The sequence below is a fragment of the Primulina tabacum genome, chromosome 5, assembly GCF_025594145.1.
Source record: "Primulina tabacum isolate GXHZ01 chromosome 5, ASM2559414v2, whole genome shotgun sequence".
In the NCBI taxonomy this organism is placed as follows: Eukaryota; Viridiplantae; Streptophyta; class Magnoliopsida; order Lamiales; family Gesneriaceae; genus Primulina; species Primulina tabacum.
The window spans coordinates 25,080,952-25,099,879 of record NC_134554.1 but is presented as its reverse complement, the minus strand read 5'-3'; the positions used below and the strand labels follow the sequence as shown (position 1 = coordinate 25,099,879).

The 18,928-nt window shown below is 37.2% G+C and overlaps 1 long non-coding RNA gene across 1 annotated transcript; it reads left to right on the top strand.

Annotated features, from left to right (window-relative positions):
* Window positions 1–386: 386 nt before the first annotated feature.
* LOC142547366 (uncharacterized) lies at window positions 387–2,680 on the top strand. Its single transcript, XR_012820668.1, has 3 exons — window positions 387–501; window positions 546–901; window positions 1,591–2,680. It is a non-coding gene; the product is annotated as an uncharacterized LOC142547366 (long non-coding RNA).
* Window positions 2,681–18,928: the final 16,248 nt, after the last annotated feature.

Sequence of the window (18,928 nt, the reverse complement as noted above, 5' to 3'; positions counted from 1 at the left end):
ATCGAATTAAAGTTAGTAAATTTATTTTATAAGATCATTTGATTCGAGTACTGACTGATCGGTTTGAAACTGACTCAGTTCAGTTCGTGAAAAACTGAAATCTGTCTTATCACCTAATTCACTAAAATTCAAATTTCTCCCTAGATTAAGCATTAAGATAAATCAATGAGCCTTAAAATCTTTTACTATTTATTAAAGTTGAGCATGTTAGAGTAACTAATTGGTGTCTTGGTCTGTTTTTCAAACTCTCTAAAATACCCTCACTCCACCTCTCCACGTTTTTCAAAGTTCCCAACCACATCAGAATATATTTTTCTCTCTCAAGTCCCGAAAGAAGTGAGAGACTAAAACTCCACTCCCCTTTCTTCATTTTTCAGATCTAGGTTAAAATTGTTTCTCAAACATAAAAATTCTACGCAGAGAACAACAAATACACCATCCCGTTGAAGACATCGAAAATTCGATCAGTTTACGGTATATTTGGAATAGGTATCTTATTTGGTTTGCCTTCATTTCTACGCCAATGTTTTGAATTTGCAACTAAGGATTTATCCAATCTGTTTAGTCATTTGGGCTCGGATATAGTCATCTCAAATTGTCGGTCAACTCTCCTCCGCCTCTTCCCTTCCAAAAACACTTCATCTGCTCCCAACCGCCGCTGCAACTCCCTACGGTATTTGCATTTTTTGGTGATAATTCTGTGAAAAACGATATAAAACCTCAAGGGTGGGACACCAGTAGTTGCTTGGATTGAGTATGATTCGAGGACGTATGTCATCAATGTAACTCTTTCACCACCTTCATAAAAACCTCAGCTTCCTCTTTATTCTTCTCAGTTGGATATGTCTCCAGTTCTTGAAGAATATATGTATGTCCGGAGACATGGCGCTTCGCGCTAAAGGTGAGATTTTTTATGAGTTTGCAGAAATTTTTTGTTGTGATGTATATTTATTTTTGTTGACAAATTGTGTTAATTTTCACGCACCTTTGCTAGAACTCTTTGGATTATAGTTATTTTGGATGCCACTGTGTAAATGAAGATACGAATGGTTGTGATTGGAGAAGTTGATGGGAAATTTCAGTTAAATTTTTTATGAAAATGTGGGGTTTTAGTTTTCTAATTGCGATATGTATCCAAGGTCTGCAGGAGAACCTATTTATGGAGTGTAATTCAGCACAATATAGTAGTTGGATGTTTTTTGAAAGTTTCTTTTTTTGTTTATATTCCATTTTCGGACAACAATTACTTAGGTTTTCTTAAATAGCTTTTAGTATAAAGAAGGAACAATGGGATACTATGTCCGAGGACTAGATTGAAACCAGTAGAAAAGTTGAGGCTGTATGCAAAAAGTAAGAGAAAGTTGTTTGGTCTACTAGGCTGAGAAAGACCAAGCATACGGGAACAATTTTGTGAATTTCAGTGGTGCAATTCTTGGTTTAGGGTCACCGAGTAAAAAAGATGGATTTATTTGCTTTTACCATTCTCTTATTTGTTTGTTTGCGCTGTAGTTTTCTTTTAAGCATTTCAAAACTTTTAGAAGACCCGAAATAATTCAAACATGATAACAAGTATTTTGGGGATTGTAGCAGAAAGCTAAGCTCTAAAGAGGGAACGACTTTATAGCAAGTGTGATTTGTGAACTGTTAAGCATTTCAAATTCCAGGTCTCGCCTCCATCTCTTCCCTTCCAAAAACACTTCATCTGCCCACGACTGCCGCTGCAACACCCTACGGTGATTTCCATTTTTTTCCTCTTTAAATATTTTAATTTTGATCGAATTAACTGGTCTTATCGGCCTTAAACCTGAAACTATTGAAGATATATGGGTAAATGTTTGATTTATGTTTCCAAACTAAGCTTAAACCTGAAAAATGTAGTCGTACTCTGTAGCTGTAGGAACATAGCATATTGGGTCTTTTTTCATGTTGCTGCGACTTTTACATATGGAATTTCAAGTTATGGGTAAATGTTTGATTTGATGGCAATTTTTAACATCATTTGGTTGAAAATTTAAAGAGGTATTCTCATATTATTGAAACTTTTCCTACACTGAGAATCAGGCTTGTAGTAGTGCCAAGTGCTTACTGTTTTTTAAAATTCTAGGCATTGTACTCTGGAAAATTGCAAATATGATTCCATTGAAATTTGTAGATAATTGTCTTATCTTCGAAATCGAAATGACACCGAAATCACGTAATTTGGTTTAGTGATGAATGAGATACACCCAATTACCCAGAGAATATGCATGCTCAAAGAAATATGGCATATGCGATTCAAAGCGTTACACAAATTTAGGCCAGTTATATGATTATATTTGACATAACTCTGTGATGATGAATTGTTGTATTTTTATAATGGCTTGCACTTCCAATTGGAATAACTCGATTTTGATCAAGCATAAGAATGTTATCAACCTGCAGATGAAGATTGTTATTCATTTAATTTCACTAAGCGTTGAACAACTGAAATGTGCTAGGAAGAATGAAAATTTGGTGAGTTTTGGTCAAGTTATGGGCGAAATTCCAAAGCCATGTCAACTGAAATTTTATGAGTTGTTATAGACTAAGCAATTAGGGAAAAGTTTGATATTGTTTAGGTATTTGAATAAATTTATGATATTATTGTGGATGTATCTCACTAATAAAAGCTTGATGTGAGGATCGTCGAGACGGGCTATCTTGGTGTATGACTTCATTTTGTGGATCTCTGCTGTAAGGCCCGAGAATATATCATTTTAATCCGAAATTATTTAATTGATGAATTGATGTGATCATGGAAGGACAAGCTCAGAGGAAGACTCAGGAAAGCATGGAATACGTGTGGAGGCCAGAAGACCTCGAGCACATGCGCGGAGACGAGGCGCGCATATGCACGAGCAGCCAAACGCCGAAACAAAAGTCTCGCGCATATGCGCGAGCAGGTGTAATTCTAAGCACCGAGACAGTAAGTCTCGTGCATATGCGCGTCCAAGCGAACATTGGACGCACATATGCACGAGAAGTGCTGTATGAAAAATGTGACACATGTCTTTCCATGCATATTAACATGTAAACAAACCTCCATCCACTTTAGATGTGGAGCAGCAAGAACCGAGACCTCAATGCTTAGAATCCTCAAGCTTCTTCATCTTTTAGAAATTTGATTGTGCAAGATCCGGCCAGTCCAATTTTCGATCCGAGCATAGTTCCGTGCTTCTCTCGTCAAGAGCTTTGAAGGGATGTAAGTTTTCTTATTTTCCTACATGGTTCGAAAATTTGGTGTTGGAGAAATCATAATTTAATTGATATTATGTGTTCTTGAGATTATGGTAAGCATGTAATCGAAATCGGATCGAAGAACGGACGGTGTATGCAATTCTTTATCATTTTTCAGCCCATGTTTTAATGGGGTTGTGTAGATTTTGGAATTGTAGTTGTATTTGTTGATGGTTATGAGTGGTTGATATTCATCTATTGTTGTTTGAGTTGCCGGGTATCTCGATATTGCGCCGTTATGTCGTCGAAATGTAATTAGATTGAGATTGATCATACCATGTCTTGCTTGAGTTGTATGTTGATATTGTGCCTCTCGAAAATGTCATTCCAGATTTGGTATTGAAGGCTTCGAACTCGAGAATTCAACTTCGAAACCGGTAGAAGAACGAACAAAGCAAGATTGAGATTGGTTGCGTCAAACCAAAAACCGAGAAAAGAAAGGTATAAATCAATGTTAAACCGGGATAGATAACTCGAGTAAGATATGACTTGAGTTCCCCAAAATCACATACTAAATTGTTATTGCTTTGATATGTTCGAAATTCTTGAGATTAATATGCTTAGTCTATTGAGTTATAGAAAAGCATGCATTATGAGTCTTTGGGAGAGGTGCCAAGTCACTGGACGTGTGGTTTATATAGATGCGCTTAGGAGAAAGATCGACTCCTAATGTAGACACTCGATATAGTGTGCCAAAGTCCGGAATAAGGACGTTCCACCACATCGAATGGGAAAGTAGGTGGGAGACTTGTTACGTTCTTATTCAAACCGGGATCCCTAGATAAGAGTCGAGTCAAAGATTAAGAGTTAAAGAGTTTGATTTAAATCTTTATATCCCTTTATGTTTTCTTAGACTATGATACATGTTGTTTGACACATGTTTTATGCTTTTGTATATGCTTGTATTAAATGCATGTATACGTTGTTTATACTTGGAAATATGTTTGTCACCGGAGTTATCCGGCTGTTGTTGTGTTTGTATGTGTGCATGGTAACAGGTGGGACAGGATCAAGGTCGAGAAGAGCATGACAGATCAAGATTAGAGTGGTGATCCAGGCTTAGATGTAAAAACTAGTTGTTCAACACTTGAAACGTGTTTGATAAGCACTAGTTTGTTATGACTTTATTTTGAACAAGTTTTGTATCTTTGATCATGTTGTAGATATTGAACATGATCTTGTAAATTGAATAAAATGGAGCATAACTTGTAATATTCTAGACAATTGTTTATGAGGTGCTCGATTTTAAAAAAAAAATTGACCTAGCTTATTTAATTGATCAATTTAATCCCAATAATGATTGAAGAAAATGAGTTAGCGTCCATGTCCCCACAACAGGTGGTATCGGAGCTGTATGTTCCTTAGACTGAAATAGAAGTGAGTGAACGGGGTACATTGAGTTTTCTTTCTTGCTTCTGTGGTACTAGCATGCGATTTATTATAATGTTGATTTACAAACGTTATATGCTAGTATGACAGCATGTTTTAATTCTTTAAAAAATACATGTTTACTTGATTATCTGATTTGATTGTAAACGTGTATTATTAGAGAATGAATCAGAACCGATTCTTGATCAGAAGTATGATGATCAGAGGAGGACTGAGACAGATTTGCTAGATTTGATTACTAACCATTTTGATAATCAGATATGCCTCCTCGAAGAGCCACAGAACATGGTAGTACTTCAAATAATCCGATGGATGTTACAGCGACACCCATGGAAACACTGTTAAAGGGATTTCAGTCATTCAAACCGCCGACTTTGAAAGGCATTGAGATGTCTATCGATTGCGAGAGCTGGCTTGATGAAATTGAGATGTTGTTTGATTCACTTGACTATACAGATGAGCGTAGAATCAGACTGATTGGGCACTAGTTACATGAGGTGGCAAAAAGCTGGTGGCTCACAACCAAAAGAGCTTTGGAGCATCGAGGTACGATGATTATTTGGAAGATCTTTAAAGCCGAATTTTATCAGCGATTTTTCCCAGTACCGTACAGAAAGGACAAGGGTACAGAGTTTGCTAACCTGAAACAAGGTCATCTGAATTTTGAAGAATATGTGGCCAAATTTTCCTACCTTGCTACGTTTTGCTCCTCATGTTGCTGATAATAATGAAGCGTGGCTGATCAGTTCATCAATGGATTGAATCCGGATATTTTTACATTGGTAAATACAGGGCGACAAAATAATTTTGCTGATGCCTTGAACAGAGAAAAAGGAGTTGAAGCGGGCTTGATCAAACAGCGAGGAACTTCATATGTTGCTCAAACACAGAAACAACAACAACCTTCAGCCCAGTTCCACCAACCACCTCCCAGATTTGAGAGTGGCTGGTAGCAGCAGTGGGAAGAAGGATAATCTGAAAGCCCGAGGGAAACTGTTTAAGAAATCTGGAAGCAGCTCATCTAGTTCCAGTGGCTCACGACAGATCGGTTCTGGCCAGAGTTTCAATTATATAAGGGTCTATTGCAGAACATGTGGAGGAAGACATCTAACAGAGCAATGCCAAGGAGTGTTTGGTAGTTGCAACATTTGTCGACAGTCGGGAAACTTTGCTAAAGTCGGTCCACAGCGAGGTTCTCAACGATCCCAGGGAGCAGGATCATCTGGATCAGTGGCTCAGGCTGATAGACAATCATCTTCTGTTCACTCTTTCCAGCCACCACATGCCCAGTCACAGCCGAGAACCAATAGGAAGCCAGACTGTTAGCCAGCCTCCGAGACAACAGGCCAGAGTGTTTGCACTGACCGAGGAATAGGCCCAAGAAGCACCTGATAATGTGGTTGCAGGTAACCGTTCTCTTTGTGGTTACCCTGCTTATGTGTTGATAGATATGGGTGTATCCCATACTTTTATCTCTGAGCGATTTGCATTGATATATGATTTGCCTGTTGAGTCTTTATCTACTGTAGTATTTGTCTCTTTACCTTTGGGGAGAGGTCTTATATCAGTGAAGTCTGTTATACATTGTATGCTGCAGTATGATTGTAATGAGATAGAGTTAGATTGTATTGTACTCGGGTTGTCTGATTTTGACTGCATTATTGGTACTAATATGGTAACCAAGTACAGAAGCTACCATAGATTGTTTCCAGAAAATTGTAAGATTCAGACCTGAGATTGATGATGAATGGAAATTTTACGGTAAAGGTTCCAGAGCTCGAATTCCTTTAGTATCTGCTTTGTCTATGACTCGATTATTACAGAAGGGAGCAGAGGGATTCCTTGTGTATTCAGTAGATGTATTGAAGTCGAGCCCTTCATTGGCAGATTTGCCAGTGGTATGTGAGTTTGCTGACGTCTTCCCAGATGAGATTTCTGGTTTGCCTCCAGTCCGAGAAATAGACTTCAGCATTGAACTGATACCAGGTACAATACCTATTTCTAAAGCTCCATACAAAATGGCACCAGTTTAACTGAAAGAATTGAAAGATGCTGCTAGAGGATTTACTAGCCAAGGGTTACATCAGACAGACCGAGTATTTCTCCTTGGGGCGCTCCAGTACTGTTTGTCAGAAAGAAAGACGGTTCAATGAGACTCTGCATTGACTATCGTCAATTGAACAAGGCTATGATAAAGAATAAATACCCTTTGCCTCGTATTGATGACCTATTTGATCAGTTGCAGGGTTCTTCTGTTTATTCCAAGATCGATCTGAGATCTAGATATCATCAGTTGAGAGTCAGAGATTCTGATATATCGAAGACAGCTTTCAGAACCAGGTATGGCCACTATGAGTTTATAGTCATGCCGTTTGGTTTAACGAATGCTCCATCTGTGTTTATGGGTTTGATGAACCGTATACTTCAGAAATATCTTGATGACTTTGTGATTATCTTTATTGACGATATTCTTATTTATTCAAAGAATCTGATTGATCATGCTGAGCATCTGAGAATTGTATTCAAGACTCTGAGAGCTGAAAAACTGTATGCAAAGCTATCGAAATATGAGTTTTGGCTGAAACAAGTTGTATTTCTGGGGCACATTATATCTGGAGATAGTATTCTGTTGATCCTAGCAAAGTTGAGGCTGTGATCAATTGGCCTAGACCGACATCAGTGCCCGAGATACGCAGTTTCATAGGGTTTAGCTGACTATTATCGTCGATTCATCAAAAATTTCTCCAGTATTACTAAGCCGATTACTCAACTGACCCTAGAAGAATGCCCCTTTTGTTTGGTCAGAGGCGTGTGAATCCAGTTTCCTTGAGTTGAAAAAGAGATTAACCAGTGCTCAAGTGTTGACTATCCCGTCAGGTACTGGTGATTTTTTTTTTTTTATTGTGATGCTTCTCACAGGGGACTAGGTTGTGTTTTGATGCAGCGAGGACATGTTATTGCTTATGCTCGAGACAATTAAAACCACATGAGACTCGCTACCCGATTCATGATCTTGAATTGGCTGCCATCGTATTTGCATTGAAAATCGGACGACACTATCTATATGGTGAGAAATTTTAAATTTATTCTGATCACAAGAGTTTGAAATATCTATTTTCACAGTCAGAACTGAATATGAGGCAACGGAGATGGCTTGATTTGCTGAAAGATTTTGATTGTGAAATCAAATACTACCCGGCGAAATCAAATGCAGCAGGTGATGCACTGATTCGAAAGGTATATTCTTTATCCCTATCGACAATTGGTGTCTCGAATTTGATTGAAGATTGATGTCTTTCTGGATTAGTATTTGAGACAGAATGTAAACCTCTGAGACTTTGTACCATTCAAGTTGAACCAGAGCTGATTTTAAGAATCAAAGAAACACAAAAATTCGATCAGAATATTCAGAATTTGATTGCGCTGGTCAGATCAGGCCATCAATCAGAATATCAGGTTCGGGATAATGTGTTATATGTGAATAATCGTCTTGTTGTGCCCAAATGTTCCAGACTTGAGACAACAGATTTTGACAGAAGCACACTGTAGTCGTTTTAGTATTCATCCTAGTGGCAGAAAGATGTACAATTATCTGAAGAAACAATATTGGTGAAAACAGATGAAATCAGATATCGCAGATTTTGTGTCCAGATGTTTGAATTGCCAACAGGTGAAAGCAGAAAGGAAGAAACCAGGAGGTCTATTGCATAACTTATCTATTCCAGAATGGAAATGAGACCACATTTCCATGGATTTTGTTACGAAGCTTCCAGGATCCTCCGGAGGTTGTGATGTGATTTGGGTCGTTATTGACAGATTGACCAAATCAGCGTGTTTCATTCCCTACCGAATGACGTACAGACACGATCAGATGGCAGATATTTATGTAAGAGAAGTGGTTAAATTGCATGGAGTGCCAAAGTCCATCGTATCAGATCGTGACCCTCGATTTAATTCGCACTTTTGGCACAGTTTGCAACAAGCTCTAGGTACGAAATTACACTTGAGTACTGCATATCATCCTCAGACAGACGGACAATCAGAAAGAACTATACAGACATTAGAGGATATGTTTAGAGCTATAGTGCTAGACTTTGGCACTAGTTGGCAAGATTCCATACCACTTTGTGAATTCTCATACAACAACAGTTATCAGACGAGTATAGAGATGGCTCCGTTTGAAGCGTTGTACGGCAAGAAGTGCATATCCCCTCTTTACTGGGATGATATCTCAGAGATACCTAAAATTGGGCTTGACATGATTCGAGATATGACTGAAAAAGTAAAGCTGATTCAACAGAGAATGAATACAGCTCAGGATAGACATGCCAAATATGCAGATATTCGACGTCGACCTTTAGAATTTGAGCAAGGAGACAGAGTATTTATGAAAATCTCCTTTCAGAGGCGTTGTCAGATTTGGCAAGCGAGGTAAGTTTTCTCCACGTTATATCGGTCCATATGAGATTCTTGAGAAGATAGGTAATCGTGCCTATCGACTCACTCTTCCTCCTTCTCTATCTGGAATACATTACGTCTTTCATGTGTCTGTGCTGCGAAAATATCTTCCTGATGCTTCTCATGTTCTTCAGCCTGACGAGGCAGAACTCGATGAAACTCTAAGTTATTTTGAAAAACCACTTCAGATTCTAGATCGTAAAGAAAAGCAGCTCAGAACGAAGACTATTCCGCTAGTGAAAGTTCAGTGGAGTCGTCATGGCATTGAAGAAGCTACCTGGGAGACTGAATCAGATATGAGACATAAATTTTCAGAGTTATTCCACTGATGTGAGTTTCTTATTTAGCTTCAGTTATATCTTCTTATCTTATGTAATTTGATTGCCTGCGATTTCGAGGATGAAATCATGTCTCAGATGGGGAGAATTGTAAGGCCCGAGAGTATATTATTTTAATCCGAGATTATTTAATTGATGAATTGATGTGATCATGGAAGGACGAGCTCCGAGGAAGACTCGGGAAAGCATGGAATACGTGTGGAGGCCAGAAGACCTCGCGCACATGCGCGGAGACGAGGCGCACATATGCGCGAGCAGCCAAACGCCGAGACAGAAAGTCTCACGCATATGCACGAGACGAGGCGCGCATATGCGCGAGCATATGCGCGAGCAGCCAAACGCCGAGACAGAAAGTCTCACGCATATGCACGAGACGAGGCGCGCATATGCGCGAGCAGGTGTAATTCTAAGCGCCGAGACAGTAAGTCTCGCGCATATGCGCGAACATTGGACGCGCATATGCGCGAGAAGTGCTGTATGAAAAATGTGACACATGTCTTTCCATGCATATTAACATGTAAACAAACCTCCATCCACTTCAGAAGTTGAGCAGCAAGAACCGAGACCTCCATGCTTAGAATCCTCAAGCTTCTTCATCTTTTAGAAATTTGATTGTGCAAGATCCGGCCATCTGATTTTCTATCCGAGCATAGTTCTGTGCTTCTCTCGTCAAGAGCTTTGAAGGGATGTAAGTTTTCTTATTTTCCTGCATGGTTCGAAAATTTGGTGTTGGAGAAATCATAATTTGATTGATACTATTTGTTCTTGAGATTATGGTAAGCATGTAATCGAAACCGGATCGAAGAACGGACGGTGTATGCAATTGTTATCATTTTTCATCCAATGTTTGAATGGGGTTGTGCAGATTTTGGAATTGTAGTTGTATTTGTTGATGGTTATGAGTGGTTGATATTCATCTATTGTTGTTTGAGTTGCCGGGTATCTTGATATTGCGCCGTTATACCGTCGAAATGTAATTAGATTGAGATTGATCATACCATGTCTTACTTGAGTTGTATGTTGATATTGTGCCTCTTGAAAATGTCATTCCAGATTTGGTATTGAAGGCTTCGAACTCGAGATTTCAACTTCGAAACCAATAGAAGAACAAACAAAGCAAGATTGAGATTGGTTGCGTCAAACCAAAAACCGAGAAAAGAAATATATAAATCAATATTAAACTGGGATAGATAACTCGAGTAATATATGACTTGAGTTCCACAAAATCACATACTAAATTGTTATTGCTTTGATGTGTTCGAAATTCGTGAGATTAATATGCTTAGTCTATTGAGTTATAGAAAAACATGTATTATGAGTCTTTGGTAGAGGTGTCAAGTCACTGGACATGTGGTTTATACCGATGCGCTTAGGAGAAAGATCGACTCCTATTGTAGACACTCGATATAGTGTGCCGAAGTCTGGGAAAAAGGACGTACCACCACCTCGAATGGGAGAGTAGGTGGGAGACTTATTACGTTCTTATTCAAACCGAGATCCCTAGATAAGAGTCGAGTCAAAGATTAAGAGTTAAAGAGTTTGATTTAAAGCTTTATATCCCTTTATGTTTTCTTAGACTATGATACATGTTGTTTGACAAATGTTTTATGCTTTTGTATATGCTTGTATGAAATGCATGTATACATTGTTTATACTGGGAAATATGTTTCTCACCGGAGTTATCCGACTGTTGTTGTGTTTGTATGTGTGCATGGCAACAGGTAGGACATGATCAATGGTCGAGAAGAGCATGACAGATCGAGATTAGAGTGGTGATCCGGGCTTAGATGTAAAAACTGGTTGTTCAACACTTGAAATGTGGTTGATAAGCACTAGTTTGTTATGACTTTATTTTGAACAAGTTTTGTATATTTGATCATGTTGTAGATATTGAACTTGATCTTGTAAATTGAATAAAATGGAGCATAACTTGTAATATTCTAGACAATTGTTTATGAGGTGCTCGATTTAAAAAAAAAAAAATTGACGTAGCTTATTTAATTGATCCATTTAATCCCAATAATGATTGAAGAAAATGAGTTAGCGTCTGGGTCCCCACATCTGCATACAAATTTCCTTAGGTCATCACTAAAGCTCAACAAATGGATTTATTTATTCATATCAGGTTTGCATATTGCCGAGCAATCTCATTATTAAATTCTCCTTTATGTACTAATGATATTACTTTTACCTTCATTTGTCAATCCACATTAAATTACACCGTAACACATAAATTCTTTTGGATTTTTTTATGGAATTTTAGTTCATTCATTGGTGAAGCTGAAAGAGATCAACTTCAGATTTTATTATGAGTTCTTTCATTATAAAATAATATCATAAAATCATCATTATTTAATTTGATCCCTATGGAATAGTGACCATAATGTCATATGATAGTTTTTAAAATGATATATAAAAAACTACTATTACATATTTTATATCTTTTACTATTTACTAAAAAGTTGGGCATAATAGAGTAACTAAACGGTCTCAATCCACGATCTTTTTACAAGTTTGATTTTTATCCCTTTCTCTTTTTAGTAAGTATTTTACCCCTTTGGAATTTTTCCCATAACCTAACCAAAACTAACCATATTTTTTAAAATTTTTAGTCGAATTTCGTACCATTTATCATGATTCTGCATTGCATATGTCTTTTACATCTTTTTAAAAACAAAAATTTAAACTTTAATCTTCTGATTCTCTAATGGTTTCTTTACTACTATTTCTTCATAACTTGCAATAAATTTATCATGTTTAGTGTTAGAATTTTGAGCTTAGCATGGATTTACAAACTTTTTATTTCCATTGTTCTATCTACTTAAATTGTTGATTTCACTTTCAACTTAAGCAAAACATAATATGTGTCTTCCGGAAATGATTAAATTCTACCACTATTGCAAGAATTTGTATTGTTCATCTTTGTGAATTAATCTACTTACTACATTTTGGTTTTTTGGCAAATAAAAGGAGTTTGTCAATTTCTACTTTATTTTTCATGTATTTAGCGAAATCTTTGCAGTAGTTTACATTTTGTTATGTCATGTCAATTTTTTATATCACGTTTTAATAGATTGCTCTATTTCTTTTCTATATTAGTGTTGTATTTGGAAATGATTTGATAAAATTAATATTTTATTATTACGTTAGAACAAAGAGGGTTTAACTTATGCATACAATGCATAAAGATAAATACATTTTGAATAGCTTTTTTTTCATTTATTAGCTGAATTTAGGATACAAATTTGAGGTTTTTAGGGTCTGATCAGAAAAAATAATATTCTTTTGAAGCCGCAATATCATTTCATGTAAGATAACAAATTGAGTTTGACAGATTTATTTAAACTTTAGAATCCATTGTTTTTGATGATTCAAGTACAAAATATTTCGGTGTCATGATGTTATAATATCATGAATGTTTAATATATTAGCTCAATATATTCATGACACACGCAACGCGTGTGCCTCGATGTCTAGTATTTCAAAAGTAAGAAAACTTAGTCTCGGGTAGAGGTGTAGTATATGTCGCTTGCTATTCAGTTGATATATATTCCAGCTGAATGTCCTTTTTTTAGAGCACGATACCTGATGAAGTGATGTCCGACATCAATATTTTAACGTCTCTTACTCATTTTTCTGTAAAATATACTAGAAATTTTTTATAAACATTTTTTTCTAATTTCAAAACCATCCAACATAAAACTAGTATTTAAAAACCTCAAACACAAAAAAGAACGTCGATTTTAAAATAATCAAAAACTAAATTTCAGAATAAAACATAAAATCTTCAATGAAATAATCCTCAAAATCTTTACTTTAAAATCTTAAATCTTAAGCAAATGAGGAAAATAAAAGTCCCTCAAAAGTGTACTGGCGGATCCGATTACTCAAGTGTCAGCGCCTCCCTCAAAGTCATCATCGTCTGCGACCATCTAAACCTAGTGGATCTAATGACTCAGCATGTTCTAACAATATGTAACAAATAAAATACATATACAGGCACATACAGCTTTAAAATAAATCTTTTAATAAAATAAATTGGCATAAAAACTCGTAAACATATATAATATCATAAATCATAAAGATTTTCACCGTCGTATATCATTTTGAGTGCAGTTTGATCTTTGAAAGTGATTATCATATAACATATCATCATTGTCGACTGATCAGTCTAGCTATACCAAGTACTTGGGGGCGGGGCGTCTACAATTCTCGTCACTGGAACATGGTCAAATAAGCCTTGTTAGTGTTTAATTAGTATATATTATACTTAAAACCCTCCCCAAACCCCACACATCTTCACGCCTACTTTCTGAATTCTCTCAACACAATACACGACACACGCACAAGGATTTCAAGGAAGAAAGTTTTCAAATATTTCAAGGAAAATCAAGCCAAGGTCGTTCATCATCGTTCTTCGCAATCGTCAACGAGAAATCGTGCGTTTAAAACGCTAAGGCACGCCATATTCTACTTTTACTCGTCATCACACCATATTATATAATTGTTTATGAATTTGCTTGAAAATAAGTCACATAATCTTTTATTTTCGTAACCATGAATATACATGTTCTAAACTTGTGTTAGGGGCTGCCATGAATTATGAGATGCCAAAACATGATAAAATATGACGAAACATGACAATTTTTAAAAGAAACCACAAGCTGGAACCGTAGGAAAATCAGAAATAGGAACCGTGAGTGTGTGTTGGATTGTGTTTGATGCAAGGGCTTGGTGGCTTTGCATGGGGCCTTCGGGCTCGGCCAAGGCTGGCTGGGGCTTGAGTAGGGTTTAGAGAGAGGGCTTGGTGGAGTCCTGGAGGGCTAGGACGCGCACAGCCAGGCTAGGGAAGAGCCCACGCTGCATAGGACTCTTCCCGTAGAGTGATGAAGATCGGCCGAGAGTTTTCAGAAGGTGGCTCGAGAGAGGACTGGGCTAGGTCATCTAGGATATGGCTCAGGGTGGTCCAGAGAGGGTCAGGATGGTTCGCGCTTGAGGAATGCTCGAGCAGGAAGTCCTAGCCGAAGTAGGAAACTCACAGTGCCTACAAACAGAAAGGGAAGCGCGCATGCTTTTTCTGATTCAGGTGTTTCGTGCTTGGGGTTCAAGGGCCTGGGCTGGTCTGGGCTGGGTCTAGGCCTGGTCCAGGGTCAGTTAGGGTCATAGTGGTTCGGTGGTGGCTCGGCTGGAAGAGCCCTAGGCTAGCAAGGATTCCTAATGTAATTAGAACACCTCACGTACACACACATGCAATTGGGTCAAGTTTCCAGCAAGTTTGTGAGCGGGCCAGGGCTGGTTTTTCGGGCTGGGCCTTTTCAAGAGGGTCCCTAGATGGGTTGGCTAGGTTTTGGCTCAAGGTGGCTCGGGCGTGGATCGAGTAAATTAGGAGATGACTCGGTGTGCTCGGTTAAGGGTCAAAAACGAGATTTAAGAACTAAAAATTAAATCAATGGGTCCACGGGTGTGGCTCATGTCTTGGAAGGGTTTAATAAATCATAAAAAGGTTATTTTTAAATTTTGGGGTCAAAATAACAAGTTTTGGATTTATTCGGGATTTAATCGCCGCACGAAACGCTAATTAACGAGTTAATTGAAACGCCTAGTTTAAGCTTTATAAAATTATGAAAAATTAGGTTTAAGCTTAAATAATTATTAAAAGCCTAATTTTTTAATTTGGGAATTTTATATTAAGGTTTGGTTTAATTCGAGATTAAAACGCATTAATATTTTATATTTAAAGATTAATTTAAAAGTCGTCGAATTATGCTAAATAAAAATATGAAAAAATTCATGTAAGCTTAAATAATTATTTGAGACATGTTAGAGTCAATGAAATTAAGAAAATATCAAAAACGTGAAATTTTACGTCTAGGGATAAAACGGTCTTTTTATACCTAGAAAATTAGTAAACGTCATGGCAGTGTTCTGAATGCTGTTTTATGTGCTAATATGATTATTTTCAATGGTTATGGATATTTTTGGAATTTTTATATGTTAATATGTCAATTTTAAAATGTTTATGAATTTAAGGTTTAAAATGGGCATTTAAAATATATGTTGCATGCTTGGTTTCAAAAGAAAAATGATATTATATGCATGTTTTTATTAAGTGATGATAACATGTTGAAGGACGTGAAGGGATTGTGACTACTACATATTGGAAATATCGTGAGGGTTATGGTCCCAGTGGGAGCCCGACGATCGTGTTTTCTTAGATACGGATACGAATACGAATACGTGATACGAATACGAATATGTTAATACGTTGGCCAAGGACCCAGTTGACGGGTGAGAGTGTCGCTGGTGTCCCCGCCGCCCAGTACTGTGTTTTTTCTCTAGATGGATCCATCGTCCAATACGATCAAGAATACGAGTCAAAATCACGATCTGAATTCAACAAACACGAACATGAATATGAATATGAATATGGACACGAATATGAATATGAATATGAATATGTTAATGTTATATGAAAACGTTTTTATGAAAATGTTTTTATGCATCATGAAAATGTTTACGAAAATGGTTATGTTTGAAGTTTATGCATTATTAAGAAAATGATATTTTAAGTACAAGTATTTTTCACTGTTATATGTTAACTGTATTACGTATTACTTGTTATCAAGGATATGACGTGTTGAGTCTTTAGACTCACTAGGTGTGATTGAATGCAGGTGATTATGATAATATGTTAATGGAGGTCTTGATGGTTGATCTGACTGGACTGAAAGTGCACATAGCCCGAGGACCGACGCTAGTTTTCCGCACTAGTTATGATTTATGATTTTAAGGGATGTTAAAGATGTTTTTACGACTTTTATTTATGTTATGATAGATTTTTGAGAGTTTATAGTATGGGCTATACTTTTCAAATAATGTTTTTGGATTGATAAAATAGTTGGTTGTTTTACTTTTAAAATGGTTCCAAAAATATTTTATGATTCGGCCGAATGCTATATGAGGTTGGAAAAAAAAATTTCTAGTACTTTTTAAGAAAAAGAATAAGCAGAAGTTTCAGTTGGTATCAGAGCAATGGTTCTGTAAAGGGTTGTGCCACCATCAGTGCCGGGAAGCTCAGTCGTCAAGCCTCAAATTTGTAAGTTTACATGCTTTATATGATTTTATGATGTTACCTGCATAATTATATGAATTATATGTTTACGTCACATGTTTAATAGCATTATGAGGATATATGATTTATATGCTTTGGAATTTTTAGACATGATACGATATAAAATAAGAAATTATTTGATTTCAACGCATGTTGGCTTCGTGGTGGAATTGGACTATGTTGATTTTTGGTTTTTAGTATTGACGTTTTACTTTTGGGCTATAAGTTAATCGTGAATATCATGAATGCTTTTGGGACACATAGATTTTCTAAGAAAATATTTATGATTCGTGATTACTAGTTGAATTAATATTGAGAATTGTAAAAAAAATTGAAATTCGAGGTTATAATAGTAATAGCGCTAAGTCATCTGGGTCTTTTTAAGTTGCGATTTAAAAATAAGGATTTAGAAGGTAAAATCAATTGGGATTTAGTAGACGTAAGGACATTCTAGAATTTAAGTTTTATCAGAGTAGCGCAGCAGAAGCGTGGATTTTTGGGATACTAGAACTAAGACTAAACTTTGAGTTATTAAAGATAAGCGAATTTCGAAGACGAAATTCAATTTAATGGGGGAAGATTGTAACGCTCCGAAAATTTAAAGATCCACGCGAACCACATGCATACGATTTATTAAATTCTCTTGTATTTTAATTAATTGTTTTAATTGTATTAATTAATTATGTTGTGCATATTTGCATGTTTAAAATATATTTTTTTACATAGGTTGCATTAAAATGTATTTTTTAAAGTTTATTCGAGTTGCGATCGAGGAACGAAAACCGAGGGCTGAAAAATAGAAAATGTTTTTATTGGTTAATTGTTTTTAATTATTTAAAATAAGGGTGATGCTTTTTATTATTTTTGAAAATATTGGGTTTTGAGGTGATTTTATGCGCCGGGACGTAAATTTTATCGGTGTTGCTTTTTCAATCAAAAATACGAACTTTTTGGTAACCCGGTTATTAAATTCACAAACTTATTTTAACCAAAACTATTTTAATATTTTAATTAAATCCTAATTAAGACTAATGGGCCTAAATTGTTGGCTTAATAAGCCTAAAGCCTTGTTAGTATTTAATTAGTATATATTATACTTAAAACCCTCCCCAAACCCCACACATCTTCATGCCTACTTTCTGAATTCTCTCAACACAATACACGACACACACACAAGGATTTCAAGGAAGAAAGTTTTCAAATATTGCAAGGAAAATCAAGCCAAGGTCGTTCGTCATCGTTCTTCGCAATCGTCAACGAGAAATCGTGCGTTTAAAACGCAAATGCACGCCATATTCTCCTTTTACTCATCATCACACCATATTATATAATTGTTTATGAATTTGCTTGAAAGTAAGTCACACAATATTTTATTTTCGTAACCATGAATATACATGTTCTAAACTTGTGTTATTTGGTTCCAAAAATATGTCTCTATGTGTTAAGGGGCTGCCATGAATTACGAGATGCCAAAACATGATAAAATATGATAATATATGACCAAACATGACAATTTTTAAAAGAAACCACAAGCTGGAGCCGTAGGAAAATCAGAAACTAGGAACCGTGAGTGTGTGTTGGATTGTGTTTGATGCAAGGGCTTGGTGGCTTTGCATGGGGCCTTGGGGCTCGGCCAGGGATGGCTGGGGCTCGAGTAGGGTTGAGAGAGAGGGCCTGGTGGAGTCCTGGAGGGCTAGGACGCGCACAGCCAGGCTAGGAAAGAGCCCACGCTGCATAGGACTCTTCCCATAGAGTGATGAAGATCGGCTGAGAGTTTTCAGAAGGTGGCTCGAGAGAGGGCTGGGCTAGGTCATCTAGGCTATGGTTCAGGGTGGTTCAGAGAGGGTCAGGAGGGTTCGAGCTTGAGGAAGGCTCGAGCAGGAAGTCCTAGCCGAAGTAGGAAACTCACAGCGCCTACAAACAGAAAGGGAAGCGCGCATGGTGTTTCTGATTCAGGTGTTTCGTGCTTGGGGTTCAAGGGCCTGGGCTGGTTTGGGCTGGGTCTGGGCGTGGTCCAGGGTTGGTTAGGGTCATAGTGGTTCGGTGGTGGCTCAGCTGGAAGAGCCCTAGGCTAGCAAGGATTCCTAATGTAATTAGAACACCTCACGTACACACACATGCAATTGGATCAAGTTTCCAGCAAGTTTGTGAGCGGGCCATGCTGGTTTTTCGGGCTGGGCTTGGTCAGGAGGGACCCTAGATGGGTTGGCTGGGTTTTGGCTCAAGGTGGCTTGGGCGTGGCTCGAGTAAATTAGGAGATGACTCGGTGTGTTCGGTTAAGGATCAAAAACGAGATTTAAGAACTAAAAATTAAATCATGGCTCCACGGGTGTGGCTAATTGACTTGGAAGGGTAGAATAAATCATAAAAAGGTTAT